The sequence below is a fragment of the Choloepus didactylus genome, chromosome 1 (genome assembly GCF_015220235.1).
Source record: "Choloepus didactylus isolate mChoDid1 chromosome 1, mChoDid1.pri, whole genome shotgun sequence".
Classification (NCBI taxonomy): domain Eukaryota; kingdom Metazoa; phylum Chordata; class Mammalia; order Pilosa; family Megalonychidae; genus Choloepus; species Choloepus didactylus.
In genome coordinates this window covers 64,102,950-64,122,585 of record NC_051307.1, presented here as the reverse complement: position 1 = coordinate 64,122,585, position 19,636 = coordinate 64,102,950, and the positions used below count along the sequence as shown (strand labels likewise).

The 19,636-nt window shown below is 40.2% G+C and overlaps 1 protein-coding gene and 1 pseudogene across 5 annotated transcripts in view; one reads left to right on the top strand and one right to left on the bottom strand.

Moving 5' to 3' along the window:
• TMEM45A (transmembrane protein 45A) overlaps positions 1-19,636 on the bottom strand; it is a 190,758-nt gene that overhangs the window by 42,784 nt on the left and 128,338 nt on the right. The gene's annotated exons all lie outside the window — the stretch shown is intronic.
• On the top strand, positions 3,731-4,512 carry LOC119509753 (annotated as a pseudogene).

Sequence of the window (19,636 nt, the reverse complement as noted above, 5' to 3'; positions counted from 1 at the left end):
ATCTATATAATGCATAAGAATAACCTCCAAAGTGACCTCTCGACTCCATTTGAAATCTGTCATCCACTGAAACTTTATTTTGTTCATTCCTCTTCCCACTTTTGGTTAAAAAGATTTTCTCAATCCTACAATGCCAGATCCAGGCTCATCCCCGGGAGTCATGTCCCACATACGGGGGTGGATAGGAGTGAGTTTACCTGTCAAATTGGCTTAGAGAGAGAGGCCACATCTGAGCAATAAAAGAGGTTCTCGGGGGGTGACTCTCAGGCACAATTATAAGTAGGTTTAGCCTCTCTTTTGCAGTACTAAGCTTCATAAGGGCAAGCCCCAAGGTGAAGGGCTTGGCCTTCTAAATTGATAGTCCCCAATGCTTGTGAGAATATCAGTAATTCCCCAGGAGGGGAAGTTTAATTTTTCCACATTTTTCCCCAGTCTCTCAAGGGGCTTTACCAATACATTTTTATTCTCTGAATTACTCTGGGACGTATCAGGGCTTCACACTAACCTGTACAAATCAACCAGATCTCACTCCCTATTCAAAGTTCCATGTAATTATGGTGTTTGAATAAACTGGCCATACAAGTTAAAGTACATTGTATGCTACAGAAAATATAGATTTTGCACCAAATAAACATCTCTTCCTTTGGTCTCACACAGAAGTTGAAGTTTTAAAACACCATCAATATCATCCTTTTTCCTTTAGTCTGGTTTACCTTAGTCCTAACCAAGCCTATTTCAATTATATCTCTAATTGAAGTCTGATCTCTTTTTCAACTCCCTTAACATTTGCTGGATGGAGTAATGCCGACATTCATAGCTGCCGAACTCTGGCTGTGTATCTCAGGTGTAATACAGATACCTGAAGTGCCAGGAACTGACCAGGTTATACACAAAGAACTCAGTATCTCAGAATTTAGAGATAACCATTACAACTCAGGAATAGATGTATATAAATATGATTTGATCTAGGTCCTTTGCCCTCAGGGCAGGTTCAGGGGTGGGGCTAGTTTTTTCCCACTGTATCTATCTGATTCATATCCAGCCTTGGTGATGACCCAGAATAACCATTGGACCCTAGCCTGCGACAAAAGGGACCCTGTAGCATCAGGGAAAGGAGATCAACAGAGTGGCCTATTGACATTTTGAGTCAGATAATTCATTGTTGTGGGGGGCCATCCTCTGCATCGTAGAATGCCCTGTTATAATGTTTTGCAGCATCTATGGCCTGCCTACTAAGATGCTGGTAGCACCTTCCTCCCAGTTGTGATAATCAAAAATATATACAGATATTCATAATTGTCCCCCCCTCCCCCTCCCTATTAAAAAGCACTGTTCTAGGAGATTCTCAGTCGAATCCCCTTATCATCAAAATATTTTATGATTTTTTTCACTTTCTTTTGGGAAAAAAAGAGAGATGTAACAAATTTGACTGTTAATTATTGTTTCAAATTAAGCCCAACCAAACTTATATGAACTTTTCTCAGAAAGATAAAGTGCACATTATTGCAACTAATAGAACAAATAAAACATTGTTTGGAAAAATAATATACGCAAAATTCCTATGAAAAACCTTTCACTCAAAAATTGTTCAAGTTTATACCTTAATTTTACTACTAAGGGCAAAGAGAGGCCTTCCATTAAAGATGACAAAAGTAAGGCCAAGGACTTATGATTGGATGCCATCACTGCTGGTCATATTTGCCCTAGGTGTAATCATATTAAAATAGGTGGGTGATCATTTAAAGGTGTAATCATTTAAAATAGGTGGCTGATTATGGGTATAATGCTCCATGTCTACCATAAAATAGTAGAAATGGTGAAGGAGGGATGGGTGTTCATGTTCCAGTCCATTTTATCAAAAAAAAAAAAAAAAAATCACACAAGCAGAGGCTAAAACCAGTGTGTTACATTTGAACACTATAATTCTGATTGGAGTAGAAGAAGCTACAGAATAACTATCTTTCAGTCTCTTAAGTGTCAGGAAATTTCTGTCCATTGCTTATTTTTAATTAACTTAAAAAAATAGACCCAGCCTAGAAAATAATGACTCTTGATTTTGGCAAGTGCCTATGCTAAGGAAACAAAGAAGCAACATAGTTTCAGGAAGTGATCAAATAACCCAGGGTGATGGGATAGAGAGCCAAGGCTCAGCAGGGGAAAGTGGCTCCACTTTGGAAGTCTCAGTTGACTTGAGGCAAAGGATGGAGGTGAGGGTATTCAAATGTGAAATGGAGGAGGCCATTTGGCCCAGCCCATCTGGTTTTACTGGTTCCATTTCATAGGGGAGGCATTTTACTACTTGTCTAAATGTCCACATCCAGTAAGTGGTAGAAGGAAGATCCCAAATTTCTTCTAGAGGACCGCTGCTCTTTCTACAGCAGCAAATGCCCCTCTTACACTTTCCTATTTCTGCTCTGATGAATTGCAGCCCAAATATATTATCTTACACTACTGGAGATCAGAAGACTGAAATGGGTCTTACTGGGCTGTAATCAAGGTGTTGACAGGACCATGCTCCCTCCGAAGACTCTAGATTGGCAAATTTAACTTCCTTGCCTTTTCCAGTTTCCAGAAGCCACCTGCATACCTTAGCTCCTGACCCCTTCCTCAAACTTCAAGATCAGCAGAGTAGCATCCTCAAATCTCTGACTCTGACCCTAGCTTCTATTGTCACATTTCCTTCGTTTGACACTGATCCTCCTGCCTCCCTTTTACAAGGACATAGAAATATAGGCCTACCTGGATAATCCAGGAAAATCTCTCTGTCTCAAGATCCTCAATTTAATCACATCTGCAAAGAGCCTTGTATCATGTAAGGTGCATTCATAGGTTCCAAGGATTAGGATATGGACATATTTGGGGGGCATTATTCAGCCTACCATAACTCCCTTAGGAACACCAGTCAGAAGGAGCATCTCTGACAATATAAAAATATTTAAAAGGTCACCAACAGACACAGGTGTGTGTGGGTGGGGGGGTGGGGGATGGGAGTGAACAGAGCAGGAAAAAAGGAGTCCTCTATAGACTCTTGGGTTCCAAGTCAGTATGGGAGGCAGAAGAGTATAATGTGGCCTACTTCTCAATCCTGTCTACACATTAGAATCCCTTCCAAAGCTTATAAAAAAATGACTAATGCCTGAGCTCTAATCCCTAGGCATTCTGCTTCAATGAGCCATGGTGTGCCCAGGCATCAGCATTTTTGAAGCTCCTCTCAGGGCTTGTTAAGAGTCCAGATTCTGGAATCAGACTACTTGCAGGCAAAGGCCCCTCCACCACCATGTGCTTGACCTGAGGCACTGTATTTTACCTGCCTCAGTTTCCTCTTTTGTAAAATGGGGATGGTGATACTAATAGAGCTACATTATAAAGCTGAGGATAAACTGACATAATACAAGTAAACTCCTTGTCACATAATAGGCACTGAATTAATGATGTAGGTTGTTTTTGCTTCAAATGCCTCAAAGTTCCCAAGAGTGATGTCCATTCAGTGGATTCCTCCGCAAACCAGAACCCAAATGATTTCTGTGTGTCTGGTAGGGGAAAGGCGGGAAGCAGGGTCTCTACACACTCTCCCAGGCCCTGCTGGTTGTGCCAGGCCCTGAAATTGCTCACTCCACTATGCAAAGGCCAGGTAGCATTAGGAGCAGAGTGAGAAGGAACATTCAGAAAGGCTGGAGCTGGGGGAGGAAAGGTGTGGTGCTAACAGCCACCTGATAATCATCTGCTAATGATGACGGCTTTGCTTTCTACTAGAACCATGGTTCTCAGCCTGGCTGCACATTCAAGTCATCTGGGGCACTTGAAAAAAATACTCAAGATACCTGGGCACCACTACAGACCTGTTAAATCAGAATGTCTTGGTGTGAGGCTTGGGAATCATTTTTTATATATAAGCTCTCCAGATAATGCTAGTCAGCTAGAGATGAAATCTATTGGTCAGCTTCCAACTAGGATCAGGCCAAGGTGCAACTTTTCTCAGTCTTCCCGCATCTGGGTTCATCCTACACCAATCACCTCCACCAAGCCGCCCAAGCTAAACCCCCATGAGATCACAGTTGTGTAACTGGGGCACACCAATGGGGAAGACAGTGCCACATCTGCCCTGGCCCCCAAGATCAGTCCCCTGGGTCTATCTCCAGAAGAGGGTGGTGGCAGCCTTCCCAAGGCAACTGGAGACTGAAGGATCTAAGGATTATGGTGAAAGTGATGTCCAGAACAGGCTCTGATTTGAGATGGTACCTTCTGCCTCCACCTGGATCATCAAAACCCTCAAGGAACCATCCAGAGACAGAAAGAAGCAGGAAAGCATTAAGCAGAGTGGAAATACCACCTTTGATGAGACTGTCAACATTGCCTGATAGATGTGGCATTGATCTTTAGCCAGAGAACTCTCTGGAACCATTAAAGAAATGTTTGGGACTGCCCAGTCTTGGCTGCAATGTTGATGGGCACCACCCAAATAACATCATAGATGACATCAACAGTGGTATAGTGGAATGCCCAGTTAGATAAGAACTACTAAGGAAAAATATTTCAATAAAGGATCATTTGACAACAACAACAACAACAACATCACTGCTCTATGGGCTCTGAGCCCCTGTCCTATATCTGGAGTCTAAGCTTGTCACCAATTGCAACACTGAGTAAGGGAGGGGAAGGGACAGAGGGACTCACGATGACCACGTTCCTGTTATGTGCCAAGACATATTACATGTACCAATTAATTTAATCCTCATAATTATTATCCTCATTTTAAAGATAATAATAAAGAGCTACATTCCATAGGGCTTATAAAGCAACTCACAAAGTGTAGTGTCAGAGTGGAGATTCAATCCCAAGTCTATGTCCAAAAGGGTAAAGGAAGAAAAATAACATTTATGACCACCCATCCATGTACAGAGTTCCCTCAATTCCATTTTACATTTGAAGGGGCAGAGACTTAGAAAGGGTAAATAATTTGCTCAAGGTCAAGTAGCTTATAAAATGGCAAACCTGGGGTCCTAACTCAGATCCATCCATCTCTAAGTCCCCATCCTCTTTCCCATTATCTCCACCCTTCTCCATGCTTCAAAAACTAATAGTAACAACCATAACAAACAATGAATATTTATTGAATGCTGACTCAGCATCAAACCCTGTACTGAGAACTTTACATGCATTATCTAGAAAAAAATCAAATAAAATATTTGTGACATGAAGACAAAACAGATGGCTGTTTAGATCAGGCTACATTAAGTATGATCCACGGGCCAGGCCAGCAGCATCACCTGGGGGGGTGGGGGGTGGGAGAGGAGACTGTAAAATTACAGAATCTTAGGCCCCACCCCAGCCTTACTGAATCAGAACACATTTTAACAAGATGTCCAGGTAACTCACAAGCACATTAAAATTAGAGAAGGCGGCTTTAGACAGCTTTTGTTATGCTTTTTTCAATCCTTCCAGAGAGTTGTTTTGGTAACATATAGTTACACCTAAGATTCTCCATTTAGCAGACATTAAGACTTTGGGTAATGGAAGAACCAGACCCAGGGAAAGATACAAAAGGAGGCAGCTGCCAAGGTTTGTGATTTGAGATGGTGTCAGGCAGGGCAGGAGACCCCAAAACACCTTTTCCCAGCTACAGCTCTCTTTTTTTGTGTGTTCCAGGGTGTTGATCTCTAGGCCCACACCATTGGACTTCAAATACCCTGAGCAGAGGAGTCACTCAACAAGACAAATTACACCGAAGTTGGAATTAGTTAATAGCCCTATAAAAGAAAGAATGGAATAAAGCAGTGTTTCTCAAATTCAAGTAATGTACAGACCCTTTAAAAAAGGAAAAAAAAAAAAAATCTTTCAGACCCACCATGTTGACTTAAATTGTTTTATTATAAAGTTGCTTAAACAGCAAAAATACTTATTTGGACAACTATAATAACAATACCAATTTACAAATTGAGTATAAGTAAAACTGCCAAACCAATGAAAATCAAATAAATGAATGCAAATGAAATATAACAGAAGACTTTTTTTGCTAAAATGAATCATCATTCACAACATGACTATGGTACTGACAGCTACAGTGTATAGTCTTTGTGGTCCAGGACATGTATATTATTGTTTGCCCTGACTGACTCAATTCTCTGTTCAAAGTAAAACCTACTGAATGGTTGTTTGGCCTATTAAACCCATCCTCTTCTTTATTTACAAACTCTTGAAAATGAAAGCAAGGCTACCTGGCACCATCACGATACAAAATAAAAATGCAAACTTCAGCACTGAGATGAAAATGCAGTGTTAAATTATTGTAATAGAAAGCTTGCAGACCACTTCCCACCCCACCAAAGAACTTGTCAGCAAACTTCCAGAAATTTATCAGTCTCAATTTGGGAAATATTGGAATAAGGAATTGGGATGAACTGTATCCAAGTAGTTAATGAGGGAAAATTTTTCTTTCTAGAAATATTTCAGCTAATAAATAAAGAAGAAATGATAGAATTTAGAACATACCATTTTATCAGCCTCAATAAATTAATAAATTTAGGAGGCAATGATAATCAAAGATTACTGGCATCCAAAAGAAAGACAACTGGACAAAATGTGTCTACAGTATTCTTTAAAAAATCAAAACTGAATCTAATCCAACCTCTCTATATAATTGCCAATTTACAGGAAATACAGACAGCAGAACTTGCTAAATCATGTCATGGGGAGACAATCAGCAAAATCTAGATGATGAAAAGTCTACAGAAGAAACAAACTAATTTCTTCAACAGATATATTGAGAGGAAAACAAAACAGAGATAAAGGAAGAACCTATAAATTAAAAGAGACTTCTGAGGCAGAAGTATAATTGCCAAGCATGGACTCTATTTGGATCCTAATTCAAACAAACAAACAAAAAACACGTAAGAAAGATATTTAAGGGAGTGAGATCTGTTTGGTTTGTACAGGTTAGTGTGAAGCCCCAGTACATCCCAGAGTAACTCAGAGAATAAAAATGTATTGGCAAAGCCCCTTGAGAGACTGGGGAAAAATGTGGAAATATTAAATTTCCCAACCTGGGGAATTACTGATATTCTCACAATCATTGGGGACTAACAATTTAGAAGGCCAAGCCCTTGATCTTGGGGCTTGCCCTTATGAATCTTGCTCCTGCAAAGGAGAGGCTAAGCCTACTTAAAATTGTGCCTAAGACTCACCCCTAGAGAACCTCTTTTATTGCTCAGATGTGGCCTCTCTCTAAGCCAACCTTGCCAGTAAACTCACTGTCCTCCCCACTATATGACTCCCAGGGGTGTAAATCTCCCTGGCAACATGGGACATGACTCCCAGGGATGAGCCTGGATCCAGTATCATGGGACTGAGAAAGGCTCCTTGATCAAAAGGGGGGAGAAAAATGAAACAAAATAAATTTCAGTGGCTGAGAGATCTCAGATAGAGTTGAGAGGTTATTCTGGAGGTTACTCTTATGCATTATATAGATATCCCTCTTTAGTTTTTAGTGTATTGGAATAGCTAGAAGGAAATACCTGAAACAGTTGAACTGCAACCCAGTAGCCTTGATTCTTGAAGACAACTGTATAATTGCATCGCTTACATGATGTGACTGTGTGATTGTGAAAACCTTATGGCTCACACTCCCTTTATCCAGTGTATGGATAGATGAATGGGAAAATGGGGACAAAAATTAAATGAATAATAGGGGAAAGTGGGGGGTACGAGATGTCTTGGGTGTTCTTTTTAATTTTTATTTTATATTCTTTTTTTTTTGGAGTAATGAAAATGTTAAAAAATTCATTGTGGTGATGAATGTTTAACTATATGATGGTAATGTGAACAATTGATTGTACACTGTGAATGACTGTATGGTGTGTGAATATATCTCAATAAATTGGAATATTTTTAAAAAAAGTAAATGCAACAAAAAAGATATTTTAGGAAACAATCAGAAATTTGAATACTGACTGGATTTTTACAATATTGGGGATTTTTAATTGTCTAGGAGTGGTAATGATATTGTGGTTATGTTTTTTTAAATAATCTCCATTTTTTAGAGAAACATACTGAAATATTATGGACAAAATACTGTGATCACTTGGATTAGCTTCAAAATTATCTAGAAGAGGGGAGAAATGGATGGGAGATAGATAAAACAAGGTTGGCTATGGATTAGTAATTGTTGAAACTGGGTAATGGGTACATTATACTATTATTTCTATTTTTGTACCTGCTTGAAATGCTCCATTAAAAAAGTTGAAGAGTATAAAAAGAGATGGAAGAGACAAGAAGCCAAGATCCTGTTTTTCAGCCACAGGGTCTGATTTTAGAACAATATATTATCAGGAATCCAAGCTGTCCTGAGAAATCTGAAGCTGTGACCCCAGACTCCCAAGGGAGAAAGGTAACTCTTAGTGGCCTTAGTGGTAACTCTTCCCTTGACTTTGACTTTCCAGTCTGATTCAGACTGCCTTTTCTCTGCCTCCCTTCCCCTTTTATCGCTGCATTGAGATGACCTCTTTTATTCTCTATTTCTTCCCACTAGTTAGGGAGCTCCTTGCAGGCAAGAAGGATGCAAGTGCTCATCCAAGCAGCAAATTTGCAACCAAAACATGTTTGATGAATGAATCAACGCAATGCCTGCTCTTAAGCTCCACCACATGCTACTGCACTCACCACTACAGAACTTTATAAAATGAACCTTCCAAATCCCTATTCAGGGTAGGAGAGGAAATCCCATCCAACAAATAAGACACAGAAGGGGTCAGGGTTGTTTCTATTCAGAGGCTAATTTTCAGGGCTTTCTTTCCAATCTCCTTTAAAGCAAAAAAAAAAAAATCTCTGACCCTTAGGACCTGTTATGAAAGTCATTCTTTAACATGAGTCTACCCTTAAGAAGACAGAATTTTGATGTGAGTATTCATTCAAATGGGCTGTTTCTTTGGTTTTGCCATGGAATTCTGCATTGTTTTGGAATAAATTCATTGAGTTTACAATCAGAGTCAGGAAAAATCCTAAGACATTCCGTTTTAAAAATTAAGTAAATGAAGAAAAACAGATCCAATGTCAGCTTTTCTTTTGAATCTACCATATAGAGGGAGAGGGAAACTAAGTGAGATAAAAATGAGACAGGGGCAGGCACATAAACTCCAGCCTTCTTTAAATTCAAGTGCTTTTATCAGACAAGAAAAGGTAGAGTTTTGTAGCCCGCCGTGCTCCATGGAAAATGCTCCAAATCCTGTATGACGAAATGAGGGTTCTGAGTGAGCCGAAGTCTCTTTCTGTCCTGCCTCCCCTCCTGTCCCCCGATTCAACCTCTTCAGTCACTAATTCAGTCCAAAAAATCTCTACCTTTCCTCTTGCCTCCAGCTCACAGGACAGACATACGAATTAACGACAAAACTTCGAGGTAAATGAGAAATGAACAAATGAAACAAAGAAGAATAAGTAACTGCCTCCTGGGCTGCTGCTATCTGAGTCAGATTTTGTGTCCACGAAGATTTTGTGTCCATTTATGGCTCCCTGAGAAAGCCATACAAAGAGCCTTGTGACCTTTCACAGAAATCTGAAAGGAGGCTCCTATATCAGTGACTTTTTAAATATAATCTTAAAACTGTAAGCAAGCTGGAAATTGCAAAGTAGCCTTAAAATGTAATGTTCAAAGCTGGAAGCAGGCTATAATGGAAGCTCTGATTCTCACAAAGGAGCAATCTGTAAATGTAAAGACTGAGGCAGTATGCAAATATGAAGTCTGCACCCAGACTTGAATAAGCTTTAATCTATTGCCCAAACCTCCCAGATATTAATAAGTCTATCATCTATCTCCCTAGACTGGGAGGCACCTTTCCCAGGTGTCAAAGATGTTACAGTTCATAGTGTACTGGAATAGCTAGAAGGAAATATCTGAAACCGTTGAACTGTAATCCAGTAGTCTTGATTCTTGAAGACAACTGTATAACTATATCGCTTATATAGTGTGACTGTGTGATTGTGAAAACCTTATGACTCACACTCCCTTCATCCAGTGTATGGATAGATGAATGGGAAAATGGGGACAAGGATCCTGTTTTTCAGCCACAGGGTCTGATTTTAGAACAATATATCATCAGGAATCCAAGCTGTCCTGAGAAATCTGAAGCTGTGATCCCAGACTCCCAAGGGAGAAAGGTAACTCTTAGTGGCCTTAGTGGTAACTCTTCCCTTGACTTTGACTTTCCAGTCTGATTTAGACTGCCTTCTCTCTGCCTCCCTTCCCCTTTTATCGCTGCATTGAGATGTGACTCAAAATGGGGACAATCAATACTCAACTTCAGGATAAACTACTGAAATTCTCCATAACTCTGTTACCTGGTAACTAAGACGATTATCTGTCTTTGTCTCTGATGGGTATAAAAAGCAATTGAAAAATCACTTTGGGGGAGGCTGATTTGGGAAATCTTCCCCTGTCCTCCATCATCGTAAATAAACCCTTTTTTCCTCCTCAGCCTGGTTTGGTGTGACTTCTATTGGCTGTACAGAGCTATGAACCCAAATTTGGGAAGTGCCTCTTCTACAATCCCCCCAAAAGATGTCAGTTATCAATGTTGACAGTTGTGAGGAATATCACCCATTGTTTTTAGATCCTGCCTTTTAGCACTTGGCACAACTGCAGGTGGTCTGTAGGTAGAGTTGGGAGATGAATTCAGGGGGAAAAAAAAAGAGTGGACTGCCAGTGAAATTTGAATTTTGGATAAACAACTGTGAAGGTTAGAATCCTAGAACAATAGTTATTTGTTTAGCATGTCCCACATATTGCATAATTGTTTACCTGAAATTCAAATTAAAATTTAACTGACTGTTTTGATTTTATTTGGGGTCCCATAAAAGGGTTCCCACAGGTAAAAACATTGCAACCCAGGGTGGAGATTTCTTAAGCAAGATGCATGAAGCTAGAAAAGAAGCTGGCACTTAAGTAACATATGCAATTAAGGTGGAAAAAAAATACTCCAAAAACATTTCTGTCTTCTCAAGAATGACATCCATTAGCCATGAGCTAACATGTTTCTCTGAGTAAAAGATCATGAGTTGACTTGGTTGTCACTCCTGACCATTTCCAAATCTCTATCTAAACATCCAGTTTTTCTGAAGTATACCCAGATTATTTCTCAATCAACAGTACCCCTGCACCTCATGTATAAAATAAGAAATTTCATCTAAAATGTTGGCAGTCACATCAGGTGAGTTGAGGATGGCTGGGGCCAAGGTGTCATTGCAAGAGACCACCTGAATCTGTATGAGTAGGCCTTTTTTTCTCAATCAGCAGATATTAAAAAATAGCCACAATCATGTTGTGGAACAGGGGAGGAAGGAGTCCTAGAAATCCTCTGATGTTATAAATGGTTCTATCTCATATTTGATAAGGTAGGCACCACTGGTCAAGGATGATTTCCAATACCTCTTCCAACCTCTTCATGAATCCCAGCATTCGACATCAATGTCAGAGCCACTGAATCATTGGTTCTTTCTTGGTTCATCTGAAAAATGAGCAAGGGTTCTGAGCAAGGGGAAAGTTTGGGGGCCTAAGGAAAAAAAGAGTGTCATAAGAGTGGTTAAGTACAATGGGGCACCTTATTAGCCTTGAGGTACCTTTCCATAAATTTAACAAATATCAGTTGAGGACTTATGTTTGGTGCCCAAAACATCTGAATTTCTGTTGGTGACTTGTTTCTTTTCCTGTAATCGTATACTACATTGATTTAGATGGGAAGCCTATAGACATTTTGGTCTCCATAAAGGAATTGTTGAAAACTTACATTTTTGATGACTTCAATTTATTCTTACATTACAAATATTTATCATGCACTAACTCTAGACCAGGCATTATTTTTTCTCTCTTGTCAATTAACTGCTGCACACTATATCTTCCTAAGAGATGATGAACTACTAACTCAAAAAGGAGTTACTCCTTAACAAGAAAGACAAATTATACTGAAGTTGGAATTAGTTAATGGCCCTATGAAAGCAAGAATGAAATAAAGCTGTGTTTCTCAAATTTAAGTAATGTGCAGACCTTTTAGAAAAGGAAAACAAAAATTCTTTCAGATCTACCATGCTGACTTTTCTTGCTCAGTGACTTCTGATATAGATCATGCCCCTCAAAATATACAATATTAAAATTTTAAATTGCATTTTAAACACCTATTTTAAAATTCTGACAGTAATAGATAACAAGAGATTTTTATACATTGAGAAAGACATTATTCTAGCCACAGTCTGCTCAAGCCTCTAACTTTCTGCCTTTTAGTGAGGCCCAGTTCCAATCAAGATGGCAGAGTAAGGTGCTTCAGGGCTCCATCTCTTTGAACAACCAGCAAGAACTGGCAGAAACATCTTTCTAAAAGCTCCAGAAACAGTTAAAGACTGCAGTAATAGGGAAAGCACCAAATTAAGAAAAAGGCCATTCAGAAGTGGTATGATCTTGTGGATACACAGGCTGGCCCTTCCCCAACCTCTTACCAGCTCAGCCCATGATCTGGAGCAAGCCCATGATCCCAGTATAGATCCCTGGTCTCAGTTCCAGAGGGGGAAGAGTAACCCTCATGCACATACTGGGAGCATTTATGTCTGGCCCAATCTGGCTGGTGGTGGCCTGAGAGACCTGCCATCCCAGAACTTGCCCTGAGTGTAGAAGGCAGCTCACAGAGCTCTCCTCCAGAATGCTGTAGGAGAGAGGTCAAGTCATGCTGCCTGAAGGAAGGGATTGCTGGCTGTAGGACATAGAGAGCCGTACCCACACCATGAGGAAGTGGTTTCCTTGGGAAGACAGGACATTTGTATTCATGTAAACAAGAGAATTCCTAGGGCCACAAGTGCATGCCCAAGACAAGCAGCATGCACAGAAAGGATCAGGGAAACCTCTACACTTTGGTCTGGGGCTATACTCTAAACTCATTGTATTGATAAGCCCTGAAGGAGAGCACTCTCAAAAGTCAATCTGCAAAGACTGGGAAAGGTATTTTCTTTTATTTCTTCTTCTTCTTCTTCTCCTTCTTCTTCTTCTTCTTCTTGTATTTCTTCTCCTTCTTCTTCTTTTATTTCTTCTCCCTCTCCTCCTCCTCTTCCTCCTCCTCCTCCTCCTCAACCCTTTTTTTTTGTTAGCTCCTGGCATTCAAAGAAAGGTCTATCATACCACTAGCTAGATACAAGCTTAAGGAACAGACACCTCAGAATCTAAATTCCAGCAGTAATGCACAAAAATATCAAAGTGACCAGGTTTAAACAACAGATTATAAAACAAATAAAGAAACAGGAAGCAATGGCCCAGGCAAATGAGAAGGTTAAAGACAACTGAAATCATCCAATCTGAGAAACAGAATGAAGGAAGAATGAAGAAGAGTGAACAAAGCCCGTAGGAAACTATGGAACACCATCAAGCATACCAATATATGTATTGTGGGAGTACCAGAAGGAGAAGAAAGAGAAAAAGGGGCAGAGAGAATATTCAAAGAAATAACTGATGAAAAATTCCAAAATTTAATGAAAGACATGAATATATACAAACTCCAAACAGGATAAACCCAAATAAACTCACACTGAGACATATTATACTCAAACTGTCAAATGCCAAAGATAAAGAAAGAATTCTCAGAGTCACAAAAGAGATGCAAAGTGTCACATACAAGGTAGCCTCAATAAGATTAAGTGCTGATTTCTCCTTGGAAACCATGGATGCAAGCAGGATGACATATTTAAAGTACTGAAAGCAAAAAATTGCCAACCAAGAATTCTGTATCCAGCAAAGCTGTCTTCCAAATTGAGGGAGAGACTAAGACATCCCAGATAAACAAAAGTTGAGGGCTTTCTTCACCACTAGACTTGCCATAGAAGAGATGCTAAAGAAAGTTCTGCAGGTTGAAAGGAAAGGGCAACAGACAATAGATCAAAGCCACGTGAAGAAATAAAGATCTCCAGTGGGGGTAACAGCATGGGTAAATATAAAAAATGTCAGTACTATTGTATTTTTGGTTTGTAACCCACTTGTTATTTTCTACAAAGACAGATGCACAAAATATAATGATAAATCAGTGGGTTTGGGCTCCTAATGTCTAAACATGTAATTTATGACAAGAACTACATAAAGGTGGGGGATGGAGGGATATAGGATGATAGTTTGTGCATACTATTTAAGTTAAATGGTATCAAAGCTAAAGAGATTGTTATAGATTTAGGATGTTAAATTGAAGCTCCATGGTAACTATGAAGAAATTATTGGAGAATAGGCAAGCTCATAGAGACAGAAAGTAGAGTATAGGTTGCCAGAGAGAGGGGGCAGGGGGAATGGAGAGTTAATGCATAATGGGTGTAGGGCTTCTGTTTGGGAAGGAGGGAAAGTTTTAGTAATGGAAAGTGATGAGGGTACTACAATATTGTGAATGTGATTAATCCCACTGAATTGGGAGTGGTAGAGATTGGAAAGTTTATTTTGTATATATATTCCCACAATTAAAAGCAAACAAACAAAAAGAGCAACTAAAGAGACAATGAAATTAAAGGAAATAGATGATCCTGGATGGTATCTAGCAAGGGAGGAGAAAATGCTCAAAGGGACATTATTGGGACATATGAAAAAAACTGAAATATAGACGGTAAGCTTTAAATCAATGTTAAGTTTCTTGAACTTGATAACTGCACTTAAGGTAGTTATGTAAGTGAAATCCTTGTTTTAAGGACATGTATGTGGCAGTATTGTGGTCAAGGAACATGATGTATACAACCTATACTCAAGTGTTCAGAAAATGGATCAATAAATAGGTAGAAAGAAAGAGAGAGAGAGAAAGAAAGATTAGATAGACAGATGAATGGATGGATGGATGATAGAATGATATGGCAAATGTGGAAATGTTAAAATTGGTGGATCTGGGTATCTTGGGGGTGGGGGTGGGGCACCATGTAGAGGTATGTTGGAGTTCTCTGTATGGTGTTCGTTTTATTTTTGTAAATGTCCTGTACATTTGAAAGCATTTCCAAATAAAAGGTAAAAAAAAAAAAAAAAAAAAAAAAGTCAATTTTAACCCCAAGCCTTCCTTCCACTTAAAGCTTCCTAATCTGAGAAATCTTCTGCTAATTACTAAGGAGATTCTGAAGCACAGTCTATTCTTTGTAGCTTAATTTATTTTAACTGTGACCAGTCTGCTGCAATTCAAAATTAATGAACTTTCCTTGAAAAACAATTTACAAAAAAAATCTAGAATTGTTTTGGCAGATAATTCCTTTATTCTTTCCATTAAAAAAGCAAAGCTCTTGATGGCAAATTTGCCTTAAGTCTACCTGCAGTGGTGTCTAAACAATGTTCCCTTTGAGAATAACTCAAACTACCTCCTACTTTTGACAACGGGCCTTATACCAAGTCCCAGCTAAAACTAAATGAGGAAAGACTAGCAGTAAGAGCACCTGAAATTTGTTTGAGGTTTTTAGCACTTCCATGTCCAAGATCCATTTAACCCAACAGAGGACTTATGAAGTATGATTAGGACTATTCTACATAGGAAGAAGAGAAGCTGTCACTCGCCTGAAGTTTCACTGTTTCTGGTATCCCCAGTTTCCAGCCTTTTTCACTGTTCCTCATAGACAGAAGTAAAGAAAGTAAAAAAAAAAAAAAAAAAAAAAAAAAAAAAAAAAAAGGCAACTGATTAAGAGTGACCAAAAGCAAGTGGTTAACCAGCAATAGGATGACCTTGGGGGTGGGGGGAGAAGAAACTGGAGACTACTGTGCAAGAAAAACAACAGGCCCTGCAAGGGCTGAGAGGAGCCTTTAGTTCAACATTCTGAGGAGGCCTCAGGGGTCCTACACTGGATGGTCTTTTGAAGTCTCATCCCGCTCCACGCCACCACATTTCAGTGTCCCCATCCAGGATTTCTGGCCAGCACTAGCACCGCGTAGAAGTCAACCACAACCCATGGTCAGGGTAAGGAGGCTGCTGACTGGCACTAGGGAAGCCAAAAGGAAGCCAGGTCACTGGAGGCATCATTGTTAAGCAACACATACATGGCTTGCCATTAATTTAAACAGTGACCATGGATTAAAGAATCACTATGGGTACAGCCCCTGTGAAATGCTCACCCTATCCATCCAGCATCAAGTGGTTTAAGTTACTTTTAGCCCCCCTGTTTTAAAAAATGAGGAAACTAAATCTTAGAAAAGTTAAATGATCTACTGAGGGGGTTCCCACAGCTACTTAAATGTCAGATCTGGGATTTGAACCTGGTCTGGCTAACTTTGGAACCTGCTCTCTTACCAAAATGCTCTCGTCCTTCCCTGAGAGACTGTGCAACTCTGTGTTTCAAGGACAGAAAGGACTTTAGCATGCCTGGTCCAGAGGGTGATGCAGGGCAGGGGTGTAAATATGGGAAGATAGCTAGGGAGTAGGCTGTAAAGGTTCCTGGATGTTGACTGAAGAGATCACCATTTCTGCTATAGACAGTGCTTCCTGGGGAACTGAGAGAAACAGGTACAGAGTGAACAGTTGAGAGGGAGTTCCAGTAGCACCTAGCAAACTGCTCCTCTGCCAGCAGTGGGTTGCTAGTAAAAGCTTTGGAATAAGGAAGTTACATGGACTAAATGGTATTTCAGGGAGATTATTTGGCACCCATGCAAAGAAGATATTAAAGGCAGAAAGAGGCTGGAGGCAAGGAAACTGGCTAAAACACGATTGCAGACGCTCATTTCTGAGAAAATGAGTCTGAGTCAGAACAGGGGTGTGGGAACAGGGAATAAAGGACAAATGTGAACACTACCCACCCTGAAGGAAGAACAAATAGGCCCTGGGGACCAGCATAGTCAAGGCTGTGGTCAATGATGGTTCTGAAGCTAGAGAACAGGGGAGGGAAGGTGCTCCAGAACTGGTGCTTCTTGTCTGTCTCCCCAGCAGACCACAAGCCCTGAGGAGTCAGGAAGTCTTCTCGTGATGTCAGCTTCACAGATTTTCCCAATTGCCAACCATGGGCCTGGCATTTGGTAGAGTCAATAAATATTGACTGGCAGGCTGTGTCCTCTGCCTGGACTGCTCTGTCCCCCATTTTTGCCTGGTATAGAAAGAGGCACTCTCAAGTGTCATTCAGCACAAATCTCTACCTCAGAGAAGCCTCCTTGACCAGCCAATCTAAATTCCTTCCATTTTCCTCTTCATAGAAACTTTTCTTCACAGTTTTTATTATAATGTAACTTTATATTTGTTGTTATTGTTATTTATTTCTTTTTGTTATTGTTGTTGTTTTTCTATCTTCCCTCACTAGACTATAACCTCCAAAATGTCAGTTTCCATTTCACTATTAAATTCCCAGCATCCAGCAGATCACTGTCAAATAGAAATAGAATGCAAGCCACATGTGTAATTTAAACTTTTCTAGTAGCCACATTTTTAAAAGTAAGAAGTAGCAGGTGAAACTAATTTTAATAATGTATTTTATTTAGCCAAATATACCCAAAATGTTATCATATAAACATATGATCAACATAAAACATTACTGAGATAGTTAACCTTTTTTTTTTTTTTTTGTACTGTCTTTGATGTCAGGGTGTATTTTACACTTACAGCATATCTTAACTGGGACTAGACACATCTCAAAATGCTCGATAGCCACTTGCAGCTAGTGGCTACCATAACAAACAATAAGATTTTACATGATGCCTGACATATATTACTTAATAAAAAGTTGGTGAAGAAAAAGGGGGGTAGAGAAAAAAGGAAAAAGAAACAGGAAGGAAAGAGAAACTAACATTTGTTGAATATTTACAAGATTAGGTATTTTCATATATCAATAAATTATATGATTTTATTCTAACATCAACTCTGGTAAGGTAGGAATTATTAGAACCATCTTTCTAAATGAGGACACTGTTTTGGAGATGTCATGGAACTTGCCCAAGATCATATTATGTTTAATGTCAAACAAACAGGATTCAGAAGCTCCCTCACCATAGCTTTATCCAGTGTGCTGCTTGCACCCTCAGAAGCCAGAAGGCACATGTAACAAGTCTAGTCAAGCCAGACAGCTAGCTATCTAAATCTCCCTCTTCTCTAGGTGAAACATCCCAGTCCCCCTATAAGATATTGTTTTGAATTCCACCTTCCTTTCAAAAGTATGGTCTCACAAGCACAGGCTAATATGGGAGTCCCTCTGCCACCTTCCAGACATGTCTTAGAGGAATCTGTAATTCATTTGCTGCAGCCCATTAGGACTCTGCTTTAAACCAAACAAGATGGCAGTACTCAATGCTCTCTAACATGCCAAGTTCTCCAATGCCTCCTCAGTTCTGCACGCAGTTTTCCCACTGCCTGGAACCCTTTCTCCCTTCATCTGATTAACACACATCCCACATAACTCAGTTCAAGAAAAAACAAGAAAGAAAACAAAGGGGAAAAGGCTCAACTTGAGAGTCACCTCATCTCAGCCAGGGAAACTTCATCTTCTAGGGTCACCTTGAAAAACATTTGTGAATGGGATGTGTCCTCTCAGTTAGACCCTGAGATCGTGGTTGGCGCTATCTCTTGGGCCAGAGCTTCTAACCTTTGCTGCAGCACACCTATGTGTCCCTGTGGGTTCAGGTGTGCCAGAGAGAAGCACGCATCCCTCAGTCTCCGGAACTGATGAGGGTCCCAGGTGAGGGTGAGGGTCCCCTTTTCTGTGTTCCAGAGGCACTCTAATGGAACATCTCATACATGCCTTCATTGTTTGCTTCTAGAAGCTCCCTCACTGGACTGTGAGCACCTTGAAGTCAAGAACTATGTCTTTTATTTCTATATCTCCAAGGTGCAGCATTTACTGAATGGGTTGTCAAACAAGCAAATAAGTGGATGGATGGACTGATAAGCAGTCCCATAAACCTGTTTAAGTATAAGAGGCGATACCTAGTATCACACAGTGCCAAGAGTTGAGAAAGAGTCAAATTGAACTCGGGCAGTATTTGCATCCCACACAGACCAGCTGTCCACATGTGGATCACAGCACCATGAGCAGTCAGCATCAGTGGAATGCCCTGTGACTCCGCCATCCATTTCATAAGAAACATTCTGAGCTGTGCAGAGGATGTAGGAAGGTTGGGACTTGCTCCAAGTTAGCTCCCAGGAGGTCAGGAATATGCAGAAGTCATATGAAATATTTTGGTCCATGGTAAGGTAGGAAGAAGCAGTGTTAGCACCAAAACATGGCCACAGAGCCAAGGAGCCCAAGTACGCCTGGCCTGGAGGGGGCAGGGAGCAAGCAGTATTGTTATCCATCTGCTCCCCAGAAATGTAGTGGTAGACTGTATCGAGCAAAGAGCACAACCACAGGAACTGAGTTCTGTTTAACTCACTACACCCTGGGCCAGTACATTCATCCTGCAGGGTCACCTTGAAAGATGTTTGAGATGGGATACAGACTCTCTCAATTGCACCCTGAGATCACAGCCTGTGCTGTCTTGGACCAGACCTTCTAACCTTTGCTGCAGCACACCTATGTCCCCAGGTGGGTACAGGTGTGCCAGAGAGAAGCACAGATTCCTTAGCCCCAGGAACAGACAGGTAAGAGTGAGGGTTGCAAAGGCCTGTGGTAGACAGAGCCCCCTGCACTACTGCCCTAGAAATGAGTCATCTTGTCTTCATAAATAGTGTCATGTTCTATGTATATGATAACATGG